The 22,855-nt window shown below is 44.1% G+C and overlaps 1 long non-coding RNA gene and 1 other non-coding gene across 5 annotated transcripts in view; one reads left to right on the top strand and one right to left on the bottom strand.

The window, feature by feature from the left end:
- Positions 1–22,855, top strand: part of LOC103350187 (uncharacterized) — a 54,480-nt gene that overhangs the window by 952 nt on the left and 30,673 nt on the right. The gene's annotated exons all lie outside the window — the stretch shown is intronic.
- LOC127493803 (U6 spliceosomal RNA) lies at positions 17,119–17,226 on the bottom strand. Its single transcript, XR_007924344.1, has one exon. It is a non-coding gene; the product is annotated as a U6 spliceosomal RNA (small nuclear RNA).

Below are 22,855 nucleotides of genomic sequence, written 5' to 3'. Positions count from 1 at the left end.
CTCTCTCTCCCTCTCTCCTTTTTAAACTTCCTTCTTTACCTGATGAAGCCATCATCACCCTAATGAGTATTTATACCTGCCTACCCCTCTCAATTAAGAACTCCTTAATGGCAAAGACTTTTTTTATATATTTCTACATCCTTAGATCATAGCATTGTAGTAAGTGATCAGTGAAGGCCTTAGTTCTACCTAGTTTAAACATAACACATCCTATGTACACTTATTCATGCTGCTACCTTCAGTTGGAATAACCAACCAGTTACTTGAAATTCTTGTCTTCAGAGGCTGGACTTATATGTCACCTGCTTCAAAAAGCCCTCCCAAAACTCCCCACCCACCCCCTAGTTACCCTGATTGGACATTTATTATATTCTAACTTTTTTTGTTAGTTGAGAACTTGTCTGCACCTCACCAGGCTGTAAAATCCTTGAGGACAAGGCGCTAATTGACTTCTATGTCTCCATCATGGGTTAGCGTAGCACATGGTAGGCCTCAATAAATGCGTTTGCCCAGAACTGGGCTTCCTTTCTCAGGTATGGTGGCTTCCCAGGACAATGCACCACAACTCTATCATGCCCACAACCCTTGCTGTTCTCATAGCAGTTCCCATTTGCTGCACTAGGGATAACCCAACAAGACCCTGGATGCAATGAGCCCCACCTGAGCTTGTAGACTGTGCCACTACCGGCAAACCAACTTCAAAATGCCCCCAGGAACTCCTAACAAGATCCCAAAGGGAAGGGGAAGTCATAACAAGTCTGGGGAGCAACCACTTATTCAGGAGTCTCCCTTGGCCTCTTTTTGCTATTATTCTTTTTTTAATTCAAGGGAGAAGGGGAGAGACTGTTTCACATTACATACTCCACTGTGGTATATTTATCAACTATAACCACACAGCTGGTGCTTCTACTGGAGTTTTCTACTTTACATGATCACATTTGAGTTGCACAGCAATTCTGTTAGGAAGTAATCATCACACTCACTTTACAAATGAGGTAACTCGGGTCACAGGGGTTAAGTGATTTGCCCAAGGTATACAGTTAACAACCAGAGCAATATGGTATACTGAAATAAACAGGGCTCAGACATCAGGAATATCCAGCTTCCAATCCTGGCTCTACCATGTGTGACATTAGAGTTGCCATGAAGGTGAATAACGTAAGATATATGAAAGTGCCTAAAGTTACACAAATTAAGAAATCTGAAACACAAATTGCTTTTTGGAGTACAATTCCACTTACTATTCAAAGAGACACCTACAAACCATGTGAGACCCAAAATTATTCTTGGATGAAATGAATGAACTCCCTGGTGTATAGAGTTTCCTGGAAACACAGTGTGGGCTAGTAAAGACAATATTGGTGTCACTTAGTGATAACCTCAGGCAAACCATTGAACCTATCTGAGCCTCAGTTTCTCATGAATGAAAATGGGTAAACTGATATGGAAAATGGTGAGATATGTAAGAGATTATTGTTATAATTTTATGTGATTTCTATTAAATCAGTCTTAACATTTTATATTTATATAGAACTGCTTTTTCATAGTTTATAAGTGTTTTTTATTTATAGCATCTAACACCACTCTTGATGTCTATTAAGTATATTATAAAAGTCTGTTGAACTGATCACATAATTTCATGTGTAGTTCTTATTTAAATCTCTACTTTATCCTGATTTCACAAGTAAGGAAACCAAGGAACAAATACTATATATTAGAAGTAACTTGCTTAAAGTCAGGACCACTAAAAGCAGGTCTGAATCTTGGTTACAAAAAAATAAGGAGCAGGCATTTGGCCTAGTGGTTAAGATACTAGTTAAGATACCTATGTCTCCATCAGAAAGCCTAGATTAAATTCCCAGTTCTGGCTCCCTAGTGCAGCTTCCTGCCAGTGCAGACCCTGGGAGGCAGCAGGTGATGGCTCAGGTACTTGGATCCCTGCCACTCACATATGGGACCTGGATTGAGTTCCTGGCTTCCAGCCTCAGCTGCCCAGCCATTGTGGGCATTTGGGAATGAACCAACCTATGTGTGTATGAGTGTGCATTTGCCTCTCACATTAATAATTTTAAATAAATAAAAATAATCAGATTCCCTAGGAAGGGAAAGCCAACCTAAAATCATGTGGACATTGACCCAGGCCCCCTTCCAGACCATCAGTAACTTGCTGTGGCTTCATTCTTCCTTTCATGGTTCTGGTTTAAATTTTAGTCACTTGGCATGTAGTGGGGGATGGGAACAGGTCTGTAGGGATGGGAAAGATGAGCCAAATTAAAAAAAAAAAATCTTAGAAATTCTGAGACTGAGTTTTTTTTTTTTTTTTAATGGCACACCAATGACAATTTGCAAATGTGTGTCCCAGATCTCATCAAAGCACTGGGTCACATCCCAAATCTATTTTAAGACAGTGAAATGTAGCTAATGGAAGATATGTTATGATCTAATTCAATGTAACAAGAAGAAGCTGCATGGAGCTGATAAAAAGGACTCACCTGTTTTTTCTAGGACAGCTTAATGTCCCTGTGTGTATCAGAGATAATAATACCTACTTTATAGGGTGATATAAGGATTAGAGATCATGTGTAAATGTCCTATCCCAGAACCTGCCCTGCACCTAATGTTGAGCAAACAGTAGCTGTAAGATACCATTCTTCAAGACCACCATTTAACTCCACCCCTCAGGCAACCCAGAAATTACTAAGTCAGTTTTGCACATAACACTAGCCTGTATGTATCTGTCATTGGAAACAAGAAGTCCCCTAAGTAAATATTGTGTCTGATGTCTTAAATCTGGATGTTAATAACCAACCAATGCTGCTTTCATGTGCATTATTTCATTTAATCCTCACAAAAGCCCCTTTAGAGATAATTTTTTTAAGAATTATTTTATTTATTTGAAAGACAGAGTTACAGAGAGAGGTAGAGACAGAGAGAGATGTCTTCCATCCACTGGTTCACTCCCCAGAAGGCCGCAATGGCTGGAGCTGTGCTGATCTGAACACAGGAGCCAGGAGCTTCTTCCAGGTCTCCCACGTGGGTGCAGGGGCCCGAGGACTTGGGCTGTCTTCTACTGCTTTCCCAGGCCACAGCAGAGAGCTGGATCAGAAGAGGAGCAGCTGGGACCAGAACTGGTGCCCATATGGGATGCCAGCGCTTCAGACCAGAGCTTTAACCCGCTGTGCCACAGCACCGGCCCCTAGAGATCATTTTTAATCTTATTCTCCAGAAGACGAATTCATCCAAATTTGTAAGGTTAAGAGTGGGACTTATACAGTCTCCTAACTCAGATGTGGTTTTTACTAGGGCATGTTACTGGTATCCTGTAGATGTTAATCACCCCCTTGAAATCTTGATAAACCGTTGCTCCTGAGGGTCTGGCTTTGTGGCACAAGAGGTTAAGCTGCTGCTTGCAACGCCAGCATCTCATATCAGAGTCCTTACTACTCTGCTTCTGATCCAGCTTCCTTCTAATGTGCCTGGGAACGCTCCTGCCAGCCATGTGGGAGACCAGAATGGCTCAGCCCTAACTGTTGGAGCCATTTGGAGTAAACCATCTGATGGAAGATCTCTCTGTCTGTCTGTCTCTCTCTCTCTCTCTCTCTTTCTCCCTTTCTCTTTCTCTTTCTCTTTCTCTCTGTGTGTGTGTGTGTGTCTGTCAGTCTCCCTCTCTGTCACATAAATCTTAATTTAAAAAAATGCTCTTGAACATGGGAAGTTGAAGATGAGGTTCTGGATTTATTATAACCCTAAAGCTGGATGAGCCTGAAGGGGAAACCTTAGATCACAACCGGCTCTGTCATCAACGACCTGACTGTACCCTCCCAGCCCGACCCAGCCCTAAAGGAAATCACAGCTTCTTTTATTACTTTGTTTTCCAACTTTTAGAGGCAACTGTCCTATCAGCTCTTCATGAACACTGCATGTCTGTGATGTTAGCATTTACAAAGTTGAAAAATGCAGGATCATTGATTGAAAGAATGGGGTGAAAGCAGTGAGGAACTCTCTGAATATACAAAGAGCCACTTTATTTGCATAAGACTTTGAGAAAGGCCTTCCACATAAATGGTGCTAAGCTATAGAAAAAAATGATACTACAATTGTAATGGTAATCTTGAGCTCATGCTTTCAGGCTGCTGGTTTCAAAAATATAGCCCATCATTGTTGGTGTTTGCCCAGGGCAGAAGGAATATGGGAGACTGCACAATAATAACAATTGTGCTTCACAAATAACTGTCCCTGTGCCAGGGACTGAGCTGTGAAAAAAACAAGCAGTAAGAGATTTCTAAATGCCAAACACACACTGAGTGTGATAGGATGGCTCAAAGTTGTCATCATCACAGATTTTCCCCGAGAACGGGATGTCCTGGGAAGAGCTGATTTAGAACTGGGAAGGCCCAGCCTGGTCCAGTCTTGGCACTGCAGCTTCTGAGTTTGGTGACTTTGGATAAGTCATATACCAAGCCAGTTTCCTCCCCTCTGTAAAGTGAAGCATATAACACCTACCTAATCCTGATAAGATGATGATTAAATGCGGTTACAGGTGAAAGCCTGCTATCAGGCACACTATAGATACTAGATTAGTGTTAATTCTTTTTTCTTCCTACTGGAGAATATTTAGGGTATAAATAGCCAGAACACAAAAATTGTCATTTTTAGAAGTTTCAATCATTTTCCAAAGTCTACTTCGTGGTGTTTTTTGAATAACTTTCTACATCCATTTGTAATATTTATTGAATACTCTAGAGTAAGGAGATTACTGCATTTATGTCTGCTAGTGAGAAAGCAATTTTATATTTGCCCTATTTCCTTCCTTTCCTCTCCCTCCCTCATGCAGGGTCCTGGAAGCTATAAAAACACCAAAAGAAACATCATGGGAAAGAAAATATTTGTACTCATGGCTGCAGGCCCTTTCATCTGTAGATTTCAAAGCATTTTCTCCATCAGTAATTACTAGCCCTGCTTAGCACGTGTGAATGTGAGACACCATCAAATTAAGAAGCTTGCCCTAAATCACAAGGCAAGTCAGAAGATAGGCTGCAAACAGACAAAGCTGTCCTGTTTGCCAGGCCTGGGCTGTAAAGTAGGACACATGAGAGTCAACAGAAGGCTTCAAGTAATGGGGGGAAAGTTTGGGGAACTCTAATTCTGCAGCTTTGAATCAGTGCAGTGACACAGCATGGGCTCAGAGTCCAGTTTGACTTAAAATCTTAGCCCCTTACTGGCTGCATAATCTCAACCAAATCTTAAACTAAGTCTTGGCTTCCTTCTCTGTAAAATGGGAATATTAATTCTTACTTCTCAGGGTTTGAGGGAAAGAGAAATGATGCAACTTTTGTGAAAGAGCCTGGGCAGTGTCTGGCCCTTATCAGGTGCTGATTATGTTGGTTCCTATAGTTAGAGAAAATGAAAACATCCCTCCACCACACATAATGAAAAATAGACAACTCTTTCAGTCAAAGATTTTCTATGCCATGATCACAGTTGTGTCTCAGTTTAAAACCGTGGCTGTGTGTCCAACATCTCGCATTAAAATGCAAATAGAGGATGCCTTGTTCATGCCTTCATTGCGTTTGTTCCTTGATTCTGCGCTTTCTCTGTCAGCAAGTTCTGTTGAGTCAATCTCCCATATATATTCAAGATTCTAATTCTACCGTAAAAATATAAACATATCTGACCACTTCTCACTCTCCCCACTGTCACTTTCTTTTGAAACATTGTTAGAGTTCCTTAGCCCACTTCCATATTTGTGTCTGCATCCACTCTCCATGTCATAGATAAAGTGATCTTTTTAATACTAAATTGAGTTGCTGGCGTATAGTGCAGCAAGTTAAGCCACTGCCTGCAAAAACAGCTTTCTCATATCAGAGTGCTGGGTCAAGTCCTAGCTACTCCACTTCCAATCCAACTTCCTGCTATTAGTGTCTGAAAAGGTAGCAAAAAGATGAGCCTAAGTCCCTGGGACCTGGCCACCCATTTGAGAGACCAGGATGGAGTTCCTGACTCCTGGCTTCGGCATGGCTCAGACCTGACTGCAGCCATTTAGGGAGTGAACCAGTAAATAGAAGATCTCTTTCTCTCTCTTTCAAATAAATAAATATTTAAAAAAAAAAGAAAGAAAGAAAGAAAATGGATGTTATAATTTCCCTGTGGGAAATTCTTTGCTGGAGATGGAGGTGGTAGGGAAGTGGACAGGCAAGCATTGTGGTGGGCACCCTGGAGGCAGCAGATAATGGCTTAAATACTCAGGTCCCTGCTACCCACATGGGAGTCCCAGATGGACTTCTTGGCCCCTTCCTGGCCCCAGACAGTCAAACTGTGTAAACACAAGAGTAGCATCATATTTGCATTTAGCTGTATGAGAATCTATTTATATATCCTCAGTGATTACTGCTGTAAGAAAGTGTCTATATGCAAGGCAAATATCTCAACTGGTAGCCACTAAAAATACAAGGCTTTCACCTAATGCTGCTGGCAGAAGTTGACTGTGTTGAGCTTATGCAGACATAATATACCTGTATATTATACGGAATGAATATCTTTAAGGATTTTTTAAGGATAATTTTGACATTATACAATTTCTGGCTTTCTAACTGGAAAGCTTAACCTCAAATGAGATACAACTGTTCTACTTGTAAGATTATATAAATTATATGTGAATTTTAAGTTGGTGAAATGGAAGATATAAAGGGTTTAATGCATAACTTAGTGTCAAAAAGGCCTAGATTCAAATCCTGGCTCTGCTTCTGAGAACCTCTGCTTCCTTAACCTCTGTCAACCTAATCTGTGAAATGGAGAATGATATTTTCTACCTCACTGATCAGCTATAAAGCTGAAATGACAATGTTATATGAAAAGTTTGTCATACAACAAATGTTCTGCAAACTACATTTTTGGTATTTTCTCTTAAATTAGAAACCTAGGGGCTGGCATCGTGGCACAGTGGGTTAAGCCACTGCTTTTTGTGATGCTGGCATCCCATTTGAGTGCCAGTTTGAGTCCCAGCTGCTCTGCTTTTGATTCAGCTCTCTGCTAATGTGCCTGGGAAAGCAGCAGAAGATGGCCCAAGTATATGGGCCCCTGCCATCCACGTGGGAGACCCAGATGGAGTTCTGGGCTTCTGGCTTCGACCTGGTCCAGCCCTGGCTGTTGCAGCCATTTAGAGAGTGAACCAGTGGATAGAAGATTTTTTTCTCCCTCTGTCTCTCCTCTCTGTCACTCTACCTTTCAAATACATAAAATAAATCTTTAGAAAAATATTCAATAAAATACAGAATAAAATACATTAAAAACTGCATTTTAGAAAACCGATTGCTTTTGAAAGATTATAAATCTAAAATTCTAAATAAAAAATTACCTCTATAATTAAATGTCTACACAAAGACTACTCTGAACATTTGTTTCTATTTAACAAGCAAATATTCTGATCATAGGCTACAACAATTATTCTTATACATATATATATATATATGGCCAAAAGAATCAAAAAGAGAAGCAGGAATTGTGGTGAGTGGTTAAGACACTTCTGCAGGAGCTGGTGCTGTGGCATAGCGGGTAAAGCCACCACCTGCAGGGCTGGCATCCCATAAAGGCACTGGTTTGAGTCCTGGCTGCTCCATTTCCAATCCAGCTCTCTGCTGTGGCCTGGGAAAGCAGCAGAAGATGGCCCAAGTCCTTGGGCCCCTGCACCTGCATAGGACACCTGGAAGAAGCTCTTGGCTCCTGGCTTCTGAGAGGTGCAGCTCCAACCATTACAGACAATTGGAGAGTGAACAAGTGTATGGAAGACTTTCTCTCTCTCTCTCTCTCTTTGCCTCTCGTTCTTTCTCTATATAACTCTAACTTTCAAATAAATAAATAAATCTTTAAAAACAAAAACAGACATCTCTGCCTCATTTACGTACCAGCTACTCAGCACTTCTGATCCAGCTTCCTGCTAATGTGCCTGGGAGGCACCACTTGATGGCCCAAGCATTTGAGTTCCTGCTACCTAAGTGGGAAACCCTGATGTAGTTTTGGTTCCTGTTATTGGCCTGGCCTACCCCTGGCTGTTGCAACCATTTGGGGAATAAACCAGCAGAAGAAGATTTCTCCCTCTCTGTCATTCTGCCTCTCAAATAAGTAATTAAATCTTAAAAAAAAAAAAAAGCATATGCCTACATACAAATTTGTATACAAATATTCATAGTAGCCAGCGCCGTGGCTCAGTAGGCTAATCCTCCGCCTTGCAGCTCCGGCACACCGGGTTCTAGTCCCGGTCGGGGCGCCGGATTCTGTCCCGGTTGCCCCTCTTCCAGGCCAGCCCTCTGCTGTGGCCAGGGAGTGCAGTGGAGGATGGCCCAGGTGCTTGGGCCCTGCACCCCATGGGAAACCAGGAGAAGTACCTGGCTCCTGCCTTCGGATCAGCGCGGTACACCGGCCGCAGCGCGCCGGCCGCGGCGGCCATTGGAGGGTGAACCAATGGCAAAGGAAGACCTTTCTCTCTGTCTCTCTCTCTCACTGTCCACTCCGCCTGTCAAAAAAAAAAAATTCATAGTAGAATATTCATAATGGCCAATAGTGGAAGCAACCTAAATATCCATTAACTAATGAATGGATAAATATACTGTGATCTATCCATACAATGGAGTGTTACTCAACAATGAAAAAGGGGTGGATGCCGTGGCACAGTAGGTTAATCCTCCGCCTGCGGTGCCAACATCCCATATGGGTGCTGGTTCTAGTCCCGGCTACTCCTCTTCCAGTCCAGCTCTCTGCCATGGCCTGGGAAAGCAGTAGAAGATGGCCCAAGTACTTGGGCCCCTGCACCCAGATGGGAGACCAGGAGGAAGCACCTGGCTCCTGGCTTTGGATCAGTGCAGTTCTGGCCATTGTGGCCATCTGGAGAGTGAACCAGTGGATGGAAGACCTCTCTCTCTGTTTCTCCTCTCACTGTCTGTAACTCTACCTCTCAAATAAATAAAATCTTTAAAAAACAAACAAACAAACAAAAAACAATGAAAAAGAATGAGATACTGATACATAAAACATATGGATAAACCTTCAAAATGTTGTGCTAAATAACGAAGCCAGACATTAAACGTCACATAGCTTATGAGTCCATTTACATGAAATGTCCAGAATAGGCAAATCCATGAAGACAGAAAGGAAATTAGAGAGTGCCAGCGCCAGGGAGAAAGGGAGTGGGGAGAGACTACTAATAGGCACTCAGTTTCTTTTAAGGGTGATAAAAATTTTCTGCAATAAGTTAATGGAGGGTTGTGCAACTCTGTGAATATATTTAAAACCACATAATTGTACACTTAATAAACAAGAAAAGTCACTGTAGCTTTGTGTAGAGGAAGGAGCTGAGAGGTCAGGCAACCTTTCAAGACATCCAGGTAAGAGCTGTTGGAGCCAAAACTACAGCAGAGGCAATGGTGATAGACTTAAGAGTACTGATTTATAGGGATAGAAGAAAGCAGTATAACACAGTGACTGGAGGTGCAGGCTTTAAAGTGAAACACATTTTTTTTTAAGATTATTTATTTGAAAGAGTTACACAGAGATAAAGAGAGGCAGAGAGAGAGGGAAAGAGGGAGAGGGGGAGAAAAGGAGAGGTCTTCCATCCAATGGTTCACTCCCCAATTGGCCACAATGGCCAGAGCTGCATTGATCTGGAGCCAGGAGCTTCTTCCAGGTCTCTCAAGTTGGTGAGGGACCCAAGTGCTCGAGCCATCTTCTACTACTTTTCTAGGCCATAGCAGAGAGCTGGATTGGAAGTGGAGCAGCCAGGATTCGAACCAGCGCCCATATGGGATGCCGGCACTGCAGGCACAGCTTCACCCGCTATGCCACAGCGCCAGCCCCATGAAATACATCTTGATTGCAACCTGAGCTCTGCCACTTACAGCGTGATTAGAGGGAAGTCCATCTTAGCCTATGTGAACCTCAGTTGCCTTACCTGTAAAATGATGGTGATTAAAAAAATAGAATCTACCACATAGGATCATCATAAGGATTTGTTCATTAATTGAACTAATACTATTAAGTACCTTCAGTGTGCTAGACACTCTTCTAGCCACTGAGAACACAGTAAACAAACCAGACAAACCCTCTTTAATGTAGCTTATATCCCAATGAATGACAATTATGTTACTTATAAATTACATATTAAATTATATCATCATAAGTTGATAAGGAGAAAGGTAGATGGGAGAGTGTATGAGAAAGGAAAGTGATAAAGTAAATGCAAGTTTACTGCAATAATGCAGATATGATGGTGACTTGGAGGAAGAGTGTTAAGAAGTGGTCAGGTTCTGTAGCTATTGAAGATCAGGCCCACAAAATTGGCTCAAGGGTTACATATGAGATATGAGAGGAAAAGTAAAGGATGATGCTGGGCTTTTTTCCTGAGCAACTGGAGTAAAAGAGTTGCATTTTACTGAGTTGGGGAGGCTTGAAAAAATCAATTTGGAGAGAACATGAGAACATCAGGAATTTGTTCTTTGACTAAGTTTGAGGTATCTTTTAGACATCCAACTTGAAATATCAAGGATGCAGTTGAAATAAGAGTATGCAGAGAGGTTTGAGTTACAGATACAAATTTGGGTGTCCATGTAGGAGACCTGGAAGAAGCTCCTGACTCCTGGCTTCAGATCAGCCCAGCTCCAGCTGTTGCAGCCATTTGGGGAGTGAACCAGCAGATGGAAGATCTCTCTCTTTCTCTCTCTCTCTCTGTCTCTCTGCTTCTGCATCTTTGTAACTCTGCCTTTCAAATAAATAAATGTTTAAAAAAATTTGGGGGGCCAGCGCCATGGCTCACTTGGTTAATTCTCTGCCTGCGGCACCCGCATTCCATGTAGGCACCGGTTCTAGTCCTGGTTGCTCCTCTTCCAGTCCAGCTCTCTGCTGTGGCCCTGGAAGGCAGTAGAGGATGGCCCAGGTGCTTGGGACCCTGCACCCGCATGGGAGACCGGGGGGAGGCACTTGGCTCCTGCCTTCGGATCAGCGCAGCACCCAGCCATAGCAGCCATTTGGGAAGTGAATCAGCGAAAGGAAGACCTTTCTCTCTGTCTCTCTTTCTCACTGTCTATAACTCTACCTGTCAAATAAATAAATGAAAGTTTAAAAAAATTTGGATGTCATGGGGCATTTATAGCCATGAGGGTGAGTGAGATCATCTGTATAGCTGAGTGTCTTTAGCTACAAGAAGTCCAACTACTGATCTCAGGGCCACTCCAATATCAGAAAAATGAAGGTCAGGGAAATTAGAAAGGATTAGCAAAGGAGACTGAGGTTAGAGGAAAATCGGGAGAGTATACTGTCTGTCCTTGAGCCACATGAAGAAAGTGTTTCAGGAAAGAACAAGGAAGGACTGAGCAAATGGGTCAAAAGGGATCATAGAGCTATTGGATTAAGAATCAACCTCCAGACTTAGCAATGCAGAGGTCTTTGGTGACCTTGGTCACAACAGTTTCCATGGAGGGAGGGGACAAAGCCTATTTAATGTGGACTGAAAAGAGAATGAAAGGAGATGACTCAGAGTCAAGGCAGGCAGATAATTTTTTTAAATTTAATTTTATTTATTTGAAAGTGTAACGGATAGAGGCAGAGACAGAGAGAGGTCTTCCATCTGCTGATTCACTCCCCAAATGGCTGCAACAGCCAGAGCTGAGCTGATCCAAAGCCAGGAGCCAGGAGATTCTTCCAGGTCTCCCACATAGGTTCAGGGGTCCAAGGACTTGGGCCATCCTCTGCTGCTTTCCCATGTGCATTAGCAGGGAGCTGGATCAGAAGTGGAGCAGCCAGGACTCAAACTGGCACCCATATGGGATGCTTGTGCTGCAACCTGGAGCTTTAACCTGCTGCACCACAGCTCCAGCCTCACAGATAATTCTTTAGAGACGGTTAGCTGAAATGGAGACCGAGAAACAGTGTAGTGGCTAGAGAGGGATGTGGAGCCAAGAGAGTTTCTTTTCATGAGGTGAGAGAGAACATAACTTTTTTATTATTTTATTTTTATTTTTATTTTTTTTAGAAAAAGTAAAACTGATGGGATGATCCTGTGGAAAGGAAACAATGTTGTAGGCAGGAAAAGAAACTGTTGGAGCAAGAATTGGCTTTCAGAATATCCAAGAGAGTATCGCTGAGTACCTGGGCATGGATGCAGAGCGTGGATTAAGTGTTTAAAGTGGGGAGAAAGGAGAGGATATTAGAAGTATGAAGAGAGGAAAGCTTAAGAAATAGGCACTCAGGGAAAGTGGATAGACTTGAAAATGAAGCACAAGTCCCAGGAAGCACTGAAGGCACACTCAAAGTTAGTGGTAGGGAATTTTAAGAGTCCAGCCGACAAAGCTGTGGATTTTTCTTCATTCACTTTCCCAAAGGTAGAGAGTAGGCAGAGAGATTGCCCAGGGTAAGGTTTTTTGTTTGTTTGTTTGTTTTGTTTTGTTTTTGTTTGTTTTTTTTTTTGTTTTTTTGTTTTTTTGTTTTTTTGTTTTTTTTTTTTTTTGACAGGCAGAGTGGATAGTGAGAGAGAGAGACAGAGAGAAAGGTCTTCCTTTGCCGTTGGTTCACCCTCCAATGGCCGCCGCGGCCGGCGCGCTGCGGCCGGCGCACCGCGCTGATCCGATGGCAGGAGCCAGGAGCCAGGTGCTTTTCCTGGTCTCCCATGGGGTGCAGGGCCCAAGCACCTGGGCCATCCTCCACTGCACTCCCTGGCCACAGCAGAGAGCTGGCCTGGAAGAGGGGCAACCGGGACAGAATCTGGCGCCCCAACTGGGACTAGAACCCGGTGTGCCGGCGCCGCTATGCGGAGGATTAGCCTAGTGAGCCATGGCTCCAGCCCTGGGGTAAGGGTTTTGTGAGGCAAAAATAGCAAAGCAAAAGGAGGGGAGACAGAAGAGGACAATCAACAGGATTATTATAATGTTGGACTTTGGAATTCAAGTGAGTAAAAATGGGAGTGAGGACATGGGATAGGTGAGGAGTGCCAAAGGTATTCAGATCACTAGACCATAGGGCCCTGGAGGATAAGATGGTTGGAGTTGGGGTGTTAGAAGGAGTGAGATGGAAAGACACAGAGAAGTAGAAATGTAAGAAAAATTATTGATAGGTTATTAAGATCTAAGATAATCATAATAATTATTGCAATTGGAAACCATCTCAGAAGTAATAGTAGTATTAGGACCCAGTCCATGCCCTCCAAGTACTTTCTGTGTAGTGCGAAAGGTAAGGCAGAATGATATGAGTGCTACAGAGAGGTGCAGGCGGTGGCTGTGGAGCTGAAAGGAAGTGGTGAGTCTACATGAAGGTCAGATCAAGGAAAGCCTCCAAAGAAGGTGGCAGTTGAGGTGAGCCTCAAAAAGGAGCAGGTGCCTGAACAAATAGCCAGTTTTGCCCTTGCAGTGAGCACTCAGAAAACTGTTGGGAGCACAAGCTGGGGGCTATGGCAGGACATGAGACTAGGGAGCCAGATGAGGGATCTTTGAACACCAAGCTAATACTTGGGCATTTAAAAAAATTTAAAAAATAGTGAAGTTGGGGGCCCTTCTTGCAAGCAATTGAGCCCAGTTATTAACATATTATGAAGCCATACTTGTTTATAAATTTTGATCAGTCCAAAGTTATCTTATTCTCCATCATGTGATAAGGTCATATGAAGGATACTTATGTTTCGTTAGAATTTTCTGATTGTACTTCTCAGATCACTTGCCTGCTATTGCAAGATAATGTTTCTTTCCAAGCCACATACTGCCACAAGGGCATTCAGTTTCCTCCCAATGGCTTTCAATTCCATCCCCCAGTGTGGGCAGGAGAGCCTAGAATGAGACTCTTTAGAAGTCTGAAGCTCCTGCCAGAAAGGGTGGGAAATATATTGGATATGACCAGCACTTTGCTGTCTGGGACATTAAGACCAGTTGAAGCGGGTCAGAGTTAAAGATGAATAGCCCTAGACTCCCTGGGAGAAGAAGGTACAAGGGCACAGCCTTAAAACCAAGGAGTCACAATTTTTTTCCAGAACCCAGTACCACTATCAATGATAGAATCAGTCTCTTTGCAAACTGTATTTATGATGTCATCTGAAAATATCAGAACCTCTGTGTTCACTAACCAAACAAGGGTCGAAACCATGGCTTTCTCTACTGCGTCATTGTGGCTTCAATCAAGTCCCTCTCCTTCTCCGGACCCAGGGTCCTGCCTACAAAATGGAGGCTCTGTGCGCATCTCCGCTCAGCTCTGGCAGGCTCTGGCATTTCTGTTACCAGTAATTCTTCACTAACCTCATCACACGAGCCCGTAGCTTTCCAGGCCATGAGATCCCTTCACCCCATGCCCTCTCCTCCAACCCATTATGAATTATGTTGGGTTTTTCTTGTTTAAACAGAAAACATGATGTGCCAGCAGGAACTTTATTTCGCTTAACATGTTTGAGGAAAAAAAATCGCACACTGGGCTTTGTTGCTCCAGTAGCCGAAATAATGAAAGCATCAGAACATAGAGCATCATTTTGTACTGCCCTCAAGTGGCGGTGGCCTGCATGTCTTCCTGGTTGTGGTTTAGGGAATAAAACATGTTTTCAGAAAAACTCACAGTGTATGAGGGAGGAGCATCACAGAGGGCCTGAACAGGACAGGCTGTTCAAAGACATTTTATCTAACTCCCTCTTCTTTCCTAAAAGGTGCTGAACCCCTCAGCAAACAGCTCTGCTCTATCTTCTCCTAATTTTTTTTAAAGATTTATTTATTTATTTATTTATTTGAAAGTCAGAGTTACACACACAGAGAGAGAGAGAGAGAGAGAGAGAGAGAGAGAGAGGTCTTCCATCCGATGGTTCACTCTCCAATTGGCCACAATGGCCGGAACTGCGCCAATCGGAAGCCAGGAGCCAGGAGCTTCTTCCAGGTCTCCCAAGTGGATGCAGGGGTCCAAGGACCTGGGCCATCTTCTACTGTTTTCCCAGACCATAGCAGAGAGCTGGATTGGAAGTGGAGCAGCCGGATCTTGAACTTGCACCCATATTGGATGCCAGTGCTTCAGGCCAGAGCATTAACCTGCTGCACCACAGCGCAGGCCTCTACCTTCTCCTATCTTTAAAGAGCTGCTCTGGCTCCATTCTGCTGCTTTTTCATCATCGCCGAAGTTTCAGGAGCTAACTATAGGCTGCTTCTATTTTTTCACTTCCAATCTATTTTTTTAAGGATTTTATTTATTTGAAAGGCAGAGTTACAGATAGAGAAAGGGAGAGGGAGAGGGAGAGGGAAAGGGAATGGGAAAGGGAGAGGCAGAGAGAGAGGTCTTCCATCTGCAGGTTCACTCCCCAAATGGCTGTAATGGCTGGAGCTGAGCTGATCCCAAGCAGGGAGCCAGGAGCCTCTTCCAGGTCTCCCACACGGGTACAAGGGCCCAAACACTTGTGCCACTGCTTCCACTGCTTTCCCAGGCCATAGCAGAGAGCTGGATCAGAAGAGTAGCTGGGGCAAGAACCAGTGCTCATACGGGATGCTGGCGCTCACATTGGAGGCTTAGGCTACTACACCACAGCACCTGCTCCTCCATTCTATTTTTAACTTTGAAGTAATTTCAAATTTGCAGAACAGTTGCAAGAACATTATAGAAAACTGTTTTGTTTCACTTTATTTTATTACAAAAAATTCCCAGGGGGCTAGTGTTAGCAGGTTAAGCTTGTAACACCAGCATCCCATATCAACAGAGTATTAGTTTGAGTCCTGGCTGCTCCACGTCCAATCCAGCTTCCTGCTAATGCACCTGGGAAGGCAGAAAAAGATGGCCCCAGTGTGTGAGCCCCTACTGCCCGTGTGGAAACCAGGATGGAGTTCTGGCAACCAGCAGGCTGAAGATATCTCTCTCTCTTTCTCTCTCTCTCCTTTTTTTCTGATGCTCTACCTTTCACATAAATACATAAATCCAGAAAATAAAAAGAGTTCCCAAATGCACTACAAGTTAATATTTTGCCACATTCTGTGAGTCTGAGTGTATGAATACATGCATGTATATGGATATGTACATTTTTTAGAACCATTTGAATTACAGTATTTTCTCCTAATTCCCTAAATATTCAAATGTATAAGTTTTAAGAACAAGGATATTCTTTTTTTAAGATATTTATTCACTTCTTTATTTGAAAGCCAAAGTAACAGAGAGAAAGGGAGAGACAGAATAAGAGAGAGAGAGACAGTGAGAGAGAGAGAGAGAGAGAGATCTTCCATCCACTGATTCAGTCCTCAAATGGCAACAAGAGCCAGGGCTGGGCCAGGCTGAGGCCAGGAACCAGGAACTCCATCCTGGTCTCCCATGCAGGTAGCAAGGGCCCAAGTACTTGAACCATCTTCCACTGCCTTCCCAGGCCCATTAGCAGGAAGCTGGGTTGGAAGCACCACTGGTTCACTCCCCAATTGGCTGCAATAGCTGGAGCTGGGCCGATGTAAAGTTAGGAGCCAGGAGCTTTTTCCAGGTCTCCCATGTGTGTACAGGGGCCCAAGGACTTGGGCCATTCTCCACTGCCTTCCCAGGCCACAGCAGAGAGCTAGATCAGAAGTGGAGCAGCCAGGACTCAAACCAGCGCCCATGTGGGATGTCAGCACTGCAGGCAGCAGCTTTACCCACTATACCATGGCGACGACTCCAAGACACAATAGCAAGGAACAGGATGGAAAGCAGAGCAGTCGGGACTGGATCCTGTGCTCATATCGGATGCTGGCATTGCAAAAGGGAGCTTAACCCACTGCGCCACAATGCCGGGCCCCAAATTTTCTTTTTCAACATGTAAAAATTAACATTATTGGGCCCATGTTGTAGCATAGCAGGTTGGGCTGCCACCTGTAATGCCAGCACCCAATATGGGCACCAGTTCACGTCCCAGCTCTTACACTTCCTTTCTAGCTCTCTGCTAATGATCTGAGAAAGCAGCAGAAGATGGTCCAAATACTTGGGAGACCCAGATGAAGCTCCTGACTTCAACCTGGCCCAGTTCTGATCATTGCAGCCATTTAGGGAGTGAACTAGCAGATGGAAAATGTCTCTGTCTCTCCCTCTCTTTGTAACTCTGCCTTTCAAATAAAATAAATACATCTTCTAAAGAAAAACTTATCATTGTCCTAAAATACCAATCCGTACAAAAATAATATGGAATGCTTTAGAGATCTGTGTGTCATCTATCTTGTAGGAGTCTTGCCAATCTTGTCTGTATTATTCCAGTTTTAGTATATGTGCTGTCAAAGCAAGCACATCTCTGATTCATTCTTCAACCCATTTGATTCCTACTTAGGCCCCTCACTGCACTGAAACTATTGCTTAAAACTACTCAGCAGTGACCAATATTTTCCTGTCCTTGTCTTATGTGACTTTCCCATACTCAGCTGACCTCTCTGATTTTCTGGAAACACTTTCCCGTCCTGGTTTTGGTGAAACCTTGCTCCTCTGGTTGTGTTGTCTTTGCAGCCTCCCTTCCTTCTCCTTGGCTGTTCAACCCCCTCAAGTTTGCCATTCCTCCGTACCCTCCTTGGCTCCCTTCCTTTTTCTCTGTATGCTCCCTTCCTAGCTTTCAACTATTTCTATGGCTTCCAAATTTGTGTCTTCATCCCAGACTTTTCTCTGGTCTCCAGCTGCCTAATTGACATCCTCTTGGATATCTCACAGACATCTCAGGTTCAACATGTCTAAAATAGAACTTGTAATTTCCCTGCCAAACCTGCTCTCCCAGGCTCTTCCTCTCAGTTTACTGCTCTTGCCACAAGTCTAGAAGTCATTCTTGACTTCTTTCTCCATTTTTTCCAACTAAAATGTCCCTAATCCATCTGCAAAATAGGAACATTTTACCTCCAAATTTATGCCAAGTGAGTCCATTTCTCTCTGTCTCCACTACCACCCCTTCGCTCATCATCTCCACCCATAAGTGGCCATTACCCTCAGCCATAAGTGGCCTTAAGTGGCCTTACCCTCAGCCATTCTTTCCCCTCCCCCTTTCATCTCCACACATGTATTCTCCACACAGTAGCTACCAATGACCTCCTTAAGAACAAAATAATAATACATTTATTGCATGTCTATTATGTGCAGGAACTACTTTAAGCACTTAATTAATCTTCACAACTCTAAGGTAAAACCCAAATCTACCTCAATTTTATAAAGAGGGAAACTGGGCACAAAGAGATTGAGTCATCCAAAATCATGTAACTAATAAGTGGTAGAACTTGGGTTTAGGGGGGCCGGCATTGTGGCCTAGTAGGTAAAGCTGCCACCCGCAATGCCAGGATTCCATATGGGCACTGGTTCAAATCCTGGCTGCTCTGCTTCTGATCCATCTAATGGCCTGAGAAAAGCAGTGGAAGATGGCCCAAGTGTTTGGGCCCCTCCACTCACATGGGAGACCCAGAAGAAACTTCTGGCTCCTGGCTTCAGCCTGGCCCAGCTCTAGTCATTGCGGCCATCTAGGGAGTAAACAACAGATGGAAGATTTCTCTCTCTGTCTCTCCCTCTCTCTCTGTAACTCTGACTTTCAAATAAATAAATCTTAAAAAAAAAAAAAAAAGAATTTAGGTTTGGAACTGGACTGACTCCTTAGCCTTTATGCTTATCTACCACACTGTACAGGGTTGTGTCACCACCCAGCCTCAAATACTTTGATGACTTCTCACTGCCCTGGGACTAAACTCCCAACGCCTTACTGAAGGGGAACTTACCACGTGCTCATCCTGCCTCCTTTTCCTTTGCTCCATCCTCTCCCTGCCCCCTCACCCACTTTTGTTGAAAATGATGAACTGTTTCCTGTTGACAGCCATTACCTCCTCTCTACCTCAAATATTCTTTTCCCTGAACTTCATGTGACTGATTCCTTCCTTCTTCAGGTCTCATTTTTAATTTTGTTCACAAAGAAACTTTCCCTCCCATATTATTTCATATTTTACCCCAAGGAATACATTTTTAAAAATTTATTTATTTTCATTGTTTAATTTGAAATGCAGAAGAAAAATGGAAAAAGATCTTCCATACATTGATTCACTCCTCAAATGTTCACAACAGCCAGAGCTGGGCCAGTCTGAAGTCAGGGTCCCAGAACTCCATTCAAGTCTCCATGTGGGTGGCAGGGTCCCAAGTACTCCAGTCATTACCTGCTACCTCCTGGGAAGCACTTTGACATGAAACCGGAATAGGAATCAGAGGAGCCAGGACTCAAACCAGGTGCTCCTATGTGGACTGCGGGCATCCCAAGCAGCTACCTGACCAAGCAGCAACATGACCACTGCACCACCCACCCACCCCCATGCTACTGCTTAAGTGGATCCCTTCCTGGCATGTTCTATCTCAGTCCCATATTTATTTGCTTTCCTTAGGCCTTAAACCAGTGTGCAGTAATTTATTTCTTTGTTCACTTGCCTGTTTCCCACTAAAATGAAGTGCTCTGAAGACGGAGGCTGTGTCTTAGTCACTGTTCCATACTTCATGGCAGGCAGTTTCCAGTTCATTGGAGGAACTCTAGAAATATCTGAAATATTCTAGAAATATCTGGCATAAACACATATTACCTTTTGCTACTTTGCACCTTCCATTTATTCGTTATTCCTGTCTCCTCATCACTTTGATGTGTCACAGCCCAAGTCTGTCTCCTCTCAACCATATCCTTACATGACCTCATGGCTTATCTCTTTACAACCTGTTAGTTATAGTTTTTATTACTGCTAATTGCCTCAGTCACTTCATGTTTCACCATTCAGATTCCAGGGAGAGAAACACTGATTTATATACTTTTTTTTTTTTTTTTTTTTTTTTTGAATCAGACTACATGTGTCATTACCAGCGAGCTCACGGGCTGCTTGCCTTGGGGTCTTGTTCACAGTCCTAGTCCATGTAGCTGTGTTAAGACAAGGCATGGATGGAGATGGTTTGCACAATGCTGGCTTCCACAGGATGAGGATTTAGAAAACACAGCAGAGCTGGCGCTGTGGCATAGTGGGTAAAACCACCTCCTGCAGTGCCGACATCCCTTATGGGCGCCGGTTTGTGTTCCGGTTGCTCCACTTCCAGTCCAGTCCTTTGCTACGGCCTAGGAGAGCAGTAGAAGATGGCCCAAGTCCCTGGGCCTCTACACTCATGTGGGAGACCTGGAAGAAGCTCCTGGCTTCGGGTCGGTGCAGCTCCAGCTGTTGCAGCCAGCAACTGTCCCCAAGCCCTCACATTTACACAGCGTTTCTAAACCTGCAGAAAGGGTGTTTGCACCAACCTGCATTTATACCTCCAGCAACACTGTGAGTTAAAGAATAATAATGCAGGTGCATTAATGGAAGCAGAGCTGGGACTTGATCCCAGGTGCTTCAATATGGGATGTAGGTGTCCAAAACAGCAGCTTAAACTGCTGCACCACGAAGCTTGTCCCTGCATGGGCTCCTTGCCGCCTCATTTCCTTCCTAGGACTGTCTTTAAATCACTGTAAGGGCAAGTGTTTGAATGTCCAGTGAAAAGTTCTTAAGGAGCGAGAGGATAATTGAAATTTCCTACCAGGCACTGCTGTAGATGAGTTGCACAGGCTCTGAACTCTTCACATACTGTATCAAGAGCCTGAGTGTTTATGGAGCACTTCTCATATGCCAGGCACTCTGTTTTACGTGTGTTCCCCCAACTCAACCTCCTGACATTTGTGTGAAGTAGATATTATTATAGTTGCCACTTTATAGATCAGGTAAAGAGTGCCAGAATCTTAATTTAGGTCTTTCTGATTCTAAAGACCATTCTTTCACTGCACTAGACCATCTCTCTTTTGTTGATTAACTTTATCAAGTTACTTAATTTTTTTTTTTTTTTTTTTAGAGCAGAGCCAGGATTTGAACCCATGGCTTTCTGCTTTCTTTCTTTTTTTTTTTTTTTAAGATTTATTTTATTTATTTGAAAGACAGAGTTACAGAGAGAGGCAGAGACACAAGGAGAGGTCTTCCATCCGCTAATTCACTCCCCAGATGGCCGCAACAGCCAGAGCTGCGCCAATCCAAAGCCAGGAGCTAGGAGCTTCTTCTGTGGCTCCCACGTGGATGCTGGGGCCCAAGAACTTGGGCCATCTTCTACTGCTATCCCAGGCCATAGCAGAGAGATGGATTGGAAGAGGAGCAGCTGGGACTAGAACCGGCGCCCATATAGGATGCTGGAGCTTCAAGCCAGGGCTTTAACCCGCTGCGCCACAGCGCAGGCCCCTCTGCTTTATTTTATTTATTTATTTATTTATTTATTTGCGAGGTAGAGTTACAGACAGTGAGAGGAAGAGTCAGAGAGAAAGGTCTTCCATCTATTGGTTCACTCCCCAATTGGCTGTAACAGCCGGAGCTACGCTGATCCTAAGCCAGGAGCCAGGAGCTTCTTCCAAGTCTCCCAGGCGGATGTGAATTTTAAAACTAGTAGAAGGGGCCAGCACCGTGGCTCACTTGGTTAATCCTCTGCTTGTGGCACCGGCATCCCTTATGGGTGCCAGTTCTAGTCCCGGTTGCTCCTCTTCCAGTCCAGCTCTCTGCTGTGGCCTGGGAAGGCAGTGGAGGATGGCCCAAGTGCTTGGGCGCCTGCACCCACATGGGAGACCAGGAAGAAGCACCTGGCTCCTGGCTTTGAATCGGCACAGCTCAGGCTATAGCGGCCATTTGGGGATGAACCAACAGAAGGAAGACCTTTCTCTCTGTTTCTCTCTTTCTCACTGTCTAACTCTGCCTGTCCAAAAAAAAAAAAAAAAAAAAAAAAAAACTCGCAGAAGTAAATTCAGCCTATTTGAATTAGCAGCTCCTTGCTAATGTCTTGGAAGCAGTGATGATGGTTTAAGTACTTGAGTTTCTGCCACCCACGTGGGAGACCTAGATAGAGTTCCTGGCTCCTAGCTTTAGCCTGGTCCAGTGCCAGCTGTTGCGGCCATTTAGGAAGTGAACCAGCAGATAGAAGATCTCTTTCTCTTTGTCTCTTCCTCCCCTCTATCTCTCTATCTCTCTCTCTAACTCTGCCTTTCAATAAATAAACAAATATCTTTAAAGATTGATTTATTTATTTCAGAGAGTTACAGGGAGAGGGAGAGACAGAGATGCTCATGTGCTGATTCTCTCCCCAATGGTCACAATGGCTGGGGCTGGACCAGGCCAAAGCCAGGAGCAGGAGTTTCTTCTGAGTCTCCCAAGTGAGTTCAGGGGCCCATGGGCTTGGGCCATCTTTTGCTGCTTTCACAGGTGCATCAGCAGGGAGCTGGATTAGAAGTGAAGCAGGTGGGACTTTAACTGGCACCCAAATGGAATACCAGCATTGAAGGTGGCAGCTTTATCTGCTATGCCACAGTGCAGGCCCCCATAAACCTTTAAAAAAAAAACTATATAAAAGAAGAAATGGAAGGACTGGCATTGCTTAATGGGTTAAGCTGCTGCCTTCAATGCCAGCATCCCATGTGGGTGCCATGGGGCTGCTCCACTTCCAATCCAGCTCCCTGCTGATGAACCTGGGAAAGCAGCAGGAGATGGCCCAGGTCCTTGGGCCCCCCCACCACCCACATGGGAGACCAGGTGGAGCTCCTGGGTCCTGTCCTTGGCCTGGCTCAGTCCCGGCCATTGTAGCCATTTGGGGAGTGAATCAGCAGATGGGAGATCTCTCTGTAACAGTGGCTTTTCTCCCCTCCCTTCCTCCCTCCCTCCTTCCCTCCTTCCTTCCTTTTATTCTTTTAAAGATTTTATTTATTTTGAAAGAGTTACAGAGAGAGGGAGAGACAGAGAGAAGTCTTCCATCCACTGGTTCACTTCCCAAGTGGCCACAACTGATGGGGCTAGGTCAGTCCGAAGCCAGGAGCCAGGAGCTTTTTCTGGGTCTCTCACGTGGATACAGGGATCCAAGCACTTGGGCCATCCTC

Source organism: Oryctolagus cuniculus, chromosome 7 (assembly GCF_964237555.1).
Source record: "Oryctolagus cuniculus chromosome 7, mOryCun1.1, whole genome shotgun sequence".
NCBI classification, from domain to species: domain Eukaryota; kingdom Metazoa; phylum Chordata; class Mammalia; order Lagomorpha; family Leporidae; genus Oryctolagus; species Oryctolagus cuniculus.
This window is presented reverse-complemented; position numbering and strand designations above follow the sequence as displayed.